The sequence below is a fragment of the Schistocerca piceifrons genome, unplaced genomic scaffold (genome assembly GCF_021461385.2).
Source record: "Schistocerca piceifrons isolate TAMUIC-IGC-003096 unplaced genomic scaffold, iqSchPice1.1 HiC_scaffold_1578, whole genome shotgun sequence".
NCBI lineage: Eukaryota > Metazoa > Arthropoda > Insecta > Orthoptera > Acrididae > Schistocerca > Schistocerca piceifrons.
The window spans coordinates 520,381-526,162 of record NW_025727432.1 but is presented as its reverse complement, the minus strand read 5'-3'; positions in this window follow the sequence as shown (position 1 = coordinate 526,162).

The window sequence follows — 5,782 nt, the reverse complement described above, 5'->3', positions numbered from 1 at the left end:
CCGATGCAATTTCTGTGTTTCATCGTCAATAAGAATGTCCAAGGGATACAGTAAACCTGAAGTGAAGCATCGGAATCTATAACTAGTGTCACAGGAATGGTTCAAAACATAGTCAGTAAGAAGTGTCAGTCTTCTTGTACTTAAGTCTTCATTGTGCCTTTTCTAGTTGATTCCGATGCAATTCCTGTGTTTCATCGTCAATAAGAAGGTCCAAGGGATACAGTAAACCTGGAATGAAGCATCGGAATCTATAAATAGTGTCACAGGAATGTTTCATAGCATAGTCAGTAAGAAGAGTCAGTCTTCTTGAACTTAAGTCGGCATTGTGTCTTTTCTATTTATTTCCGAAGCAATTTCTGTGTTTCATCGTCAATAAGAAGGTCCAAGGGATACAGTAAACCTGAAAAGAAGCATCGGAATTTATATCTAGTGTAACAGGAATGGTTCAAAACATAGACAGTAGGAAGAGTCAGTCTTCTTGTACTTAAGTCGGCATTGTACCTTTTGTATTTAATTGAGATGCAATTTCTGTGTTTCATCGTCAATACGAAAGGTCCATGGTATACAGTAAACCTGAAGTGAAGCATCGGAATCTATAACTAGTGTCACAGGAATGGTTCAAAACCTAGTCAGTAAGAAGAATCAGTCTTCTTGTACTTAAGTCGGCATTGTGCCTTTCTATTTAATTCTGACGCAATTTCTGTGTTTCATCGTCAATAAGAATGTCCAAGGGAAACAGTAAACCTGAAGTGAAGCATCGGAATCCAAAACTAGTGTCACAGGAATGGTTCAAATCATAGAAAGTAAGTAGAGTCAGTCTTCTTGTACTTAAGTCGGCATTGTGCATTTTGTATTTAATTGAGATGCAATTTCTGTGTTTCATCGTCAATACGAAAGTACCTTGGTATACAGTAAACCTGAGGTGAAGCATCGGGATCTATAACTAGTGTCACAGGAATGGATCAAAACCTAGTCAGTAAGAAGAGTCAGTCTTCTTGTACGTAAGTCGGCATTGTGCCTTTTCTATTTAATTCCGACGCAATTTCTGTGTTTCATCGTCAATAAGAAGGACAGAGGGATACAATAAACCTGAAGTGAAGCATCGGAATCTATAACTAGTGTCACAGGAATGGTTCAAAACATAGTCAGTAAGAACAGTCAGTCTTCATGTCCTTAAGTCGGCATTGTGCCTTTTGTATTTAATTCCTATGTAAATTCTGTGTTTCATCGTCAATAAGAAGGTCCAAGGGATACAGTAAACCTGGAGTGTACCATCGGAATCTATAACTTGTGTCACAGGAATGGTTCAAAACATAGACAGTAAGAAGAGTGAGTCTTCGTGTACTTAAGTCGGCATTTTGCCTTTTGTATTTAATTCCGATGCAATTTCTGTGTTTCATCGTCAATAAGAAGGGCCAAGGGATACAGTGAACCTGAAGTGAAGCATTGGAATCTATAACTAGTGTCACAGGAATGGTTCAAACGTATTCAGTAAGAAGAATCAGTCTTCTTTTACTTAAGTCTTCATTGTGCCTTTTCTATTTAATTCCGATGCAATTTCTGTGTTTCATCGTCAATAAGAAAGTCCAAGGGATACAGTAAAAGTGGAGTAAAGCATCGGAATCTATGACTAGTGTCACAGGAATGGTTCAAAACATAGACAGTAAGAAGAGTCAGTCTTCGTGTACTTAAGTCGGCATTTTGCCTTTTGTATTTAATTCCGATGAAATTTCTGTGTTTCATCGTCAATTAGAAAGTCCAAGGGATACAGTGAACCTGAAGTGAAGCATCGGAATCTATAACTAGTGTCACAGGAATGGTTCAAATCTTATTCAGTAAGAAGAGTCAGTCTTCTTTCACTTAAGTCTTCATTGTGCTTTTTCTATTTAATTCCGATGCAATTTCTGTGTATCATCGTCAATAAGAAGGTCCAAGGGATACAGTAAAGCTGGAGTGAAGCATCGGAATCTATGACTAGTGTCAATGGAATGGTTCAAAACATAGACAGTAAGAGGAGTCAGTCTTCTTGTACTTAAGTCGGCATTTTGCCTTTTGTATTTAATTCCGATGCAATTTCTGTGTTTTATCGTCAATAAGAAGCTCCAAGGGATACAGTAAACCTGGCGTGAAGCATCGGAATCTATAACTAGTGTCACAGTAATGGTTCAAATCATAGACAGTAAGAAGTGTCAGACGTCTTTTACTTAAGTCGGCATTGTGCCTTTTGTATATACTTCCGATGCAATTTCTGTGTTTCATAGTCAATGACAAGGTCCAAGGGATACAGTAAACCTGAAGTGAAGCATCGAAATCTATAACTAGTGTCACTGGAAAGGTTCAAAATATAGACAGTAAGAAGAGTCAGTCTTCTTGTACTTAAGTCGGCATTGTGAATTTGTATATAATTCCGATGCAATTTTTGTGATTCATCGTAAATAACAAGGACCAAGGGATACAGTAAACCTGAAGTGAAGCATCGGACTCTATAACTAGTGTCACAGAAATGGTTCAAAACATAGACAGTAGAAGAGCCAGTCTTCTTGTACTTAAGTCGGCATTGTGCCTTTTGTATTTAATTCCGATGCAATTTCTGTGTTTCATCGTCAATACGAAAGGTCCAAGGTATACAGTATACCTGAAGTGAAGCATCGGAATCTATAACTAGTGTCACAGGAATGGTTCCAAACATAGTCAGTAAGAAGAGTCAGTCTTCCTGTACTTAAGTCGGCATTGTGCCTTTTCTATTTAATTCCGATGCAATTTCTGTGTTTCATCGTCAATGAGAAGGTCCAAGGGATACAGTAAACCTGGAGTGAAGCATCGGAATCCATAACTAGTGTCACAGGAATGGTTCAAATCATAGACAGTAGGAAGAGTCAGTCTTCTTGTACTTAAGTCGACATTGTGTCTTTTCTATTTACTTCCGATGCAATTACTGTGTTTCATCGTCAATAAGAAGGTCAGAGGGATACAATAAACCTGAAGTGAAGCATCAGAATCTATAACTAGTGTCACCGGAATGGTTCAAAACATAGTCAGTAAGAAAAGTCAGTCTTCTTGTCCTTAAGTCGGCATTGTGCCTTTTGTATTTAATTCCGATGCAATTTCTGTGTTTCATCGTCAATAAGAAGGTCCAAGGGATACAGTAAACCTGGAGTGTAGCATCGGAATCTATAACTAGTGTCATAGGAAGGGTTCAAAACATAGACAGTAAGAAGAGTCAGTCTTCGTGTACTTAAGTCGGCATTTTGCCTTTTGTATTTAATTCCGATGCAATTTCTGTGTTTCATCGTCAATAAGAAAGTCCAAGGGATACAGTAAACCTGAAGTGAAGCATCGGAATCTATAACTAGTGTCACAGGAATGGTTCAAAACATAGTCAGTAAGAAGTGTCAGTCTTCTTGTACTTAAGTCTTCATTGTGCCTTTTCTAGTTGATTCCGATGCAATTCCTGTGTTTCATCGTCAATAAGAAGGTCCAAGGGATACAGTAAACCTGGAATGAAGCATCGGAATCTATAAATAGTGTCACAGGAATGTTTCATAGCATAGTCAGTAAGAAGAGTCAGTCTTCTTGTACTTAAGTCGGCATTGTGCCTTTTCTATTTATTTCCGAAGCAATTTCTGTGTTTCATCGTCAATAAGAAGGTCCAAGGGATACAGTAAACCTGAAGTGAAGCATCGGAATTTATATCTAGTGTAACAGGAATGGTTCAAAACATAGACAGTAGGAAGAGTCAGTCTTCTTGTACTTAAGTCGGCATTGTACCTTTTGTATTTAATTGAGATGCAATTTCTGTGTTTCATCGTCAATACGAAAGGTCCATGGTATACAGTAAACCTGAAGTGAAGCATCGGAATCTATAACTAGTGTCACAGGAATGGTTCAAAACCTAGTCAGTAAGAAGAATCAGTCTTCTTGTACTTAAGTCGGCATTGTGCCTTTCTATTTAATTCCGACGCAATTTCTGTGTTTCATAGTCAATAAGAAGGACAGAGGGATACAATAAACCTGGAGTGAAGCATCGGAATCTATAACTAGTGTCACAGGAATGGTTCAAAGCATAGACAGTAAGACGAGTCAGTCTTCTTGTACTTAAGTCGACATTGTGCCTTTTCTATTTAATTCCGATGCAATTTCTGTGTTTCATCGTCAATAAGAAGGACAGAGGGATACAATAAACCTGAAGTGAAGCATCGGAATCTATAACTAGTGTCACAGGATTGGTTCAAAACATATTCAGTAAGAACAGTCAGTCTTCATGTCCTTAAGTCGGCATTGTGCCTTTTGTATTTAATTCCTATGCATTTTCTGTGTTTCATCGTCAATAAGAAGGTCCAAGGGATACAGTAAACCTGGAGTGTAGCATCGGAATCTATAACTAGTGTCACAGGAATGGTTCAAAACATAGACAGTAAGAAGAGTGAGTCTTCGTGTACTTCAGTCGGCATTTTGCCTTTTGTATTTAATTCCGATGCAATTTCTGTGTTTCATCGTCAATAAGAGGGGCCAAGGGATACAGTCAACCTGAAGTGAAGCATCGGAATCTATAACTAGTGTCACAGGAATGGTTCAAAGCATATTCAGTAAGAAGAGTCAGTCTTCTTTTACTTAAGTCTTCATTGTGCCTTTTCTATTTAATTCCCATGCAATTTCTGTGTTTCATCGTCAACAAGAAGGTCCAAGGGATACAGTAAAGCTGGAGTGAAGCATCGGAATCTATAACTAGTGTCACAGAAATGGTGTAGTGGGACGAAATTAAACGTCACCCATCCACCAAGTCAGCCCAGTTTGCAGGTGACTATAAGTTTAATTTAGGTTTTGTTTATGTGTTTTCTTATTATTTGTAATAAATGTGAATTATCTAAAAGTTTTGTATTTTTTTTATGTGTTTCATGTACGGAGAGATCGGCGCAACGAACGGGGACAGCATCTTCGTTGCCGCGACCAGAGAGGAAATTGCTGGCCGCTATACGTCGCGGGTCGACAGCCAAGGAGCAACAGAAGATCCTGGAACCGAGATGTTGCGTCGTGTTTCTAAAAAATTAAAAATGAATTTTTATACTCTTTTTGTACAACAATGACATCATAATGATCTTAACCTTATTGAGATGTTAGTCACTGTCTGTCAACGCTCAAGTTCACATCTGTATGTGTAGGAAGCTAATAAAATAGTGTATGCTATTAAAATTGAAACACGTGTCTTGAAGATTTATTTATGAAGAGTTATGTGAACGGATTAATAATATATTTTGACAAGATTATTGATTCAGACAGCGTTGGCCGAAACTTTGAGTCTAAAAAATAGTTTATTTAATGTGTGATTCTGATATCGATTAGATCAAGATAACGTGTGTCGATATAATTTTCTGAGGAGAAACAAACGAAATTTAAATTGGGAAAAAGTTACGAAAACCAATTGGCCCAAGTGATGTAATTCTCTGCACACGACTCAGCTGATGTTTTACAGTTTCGTTCAAGAACCATCCTATAACAATTTAAAAAGAACATGAATCATTTTTGAAGTGAGTGTAACTGACGTGGGTGACGAAGTCTGCACATGGTCATACATATATCAAACGCAAACCTACTAATACGTCGTTACACCGCACCGTGGCGACCTTAGAAACAGGACTTGTGTGCAACTAAGGCACACAGGTACGAAACAAGAAATCAAGAGTCCTTCGGAAGTCAACGCGAGTTTTCGTGGAGCCTTCACCAGCCAGCGGCGACTTCGTGGGTGTGGGCATCTGACGGAGCCGCAGCCAAGCAGTACGGTCAC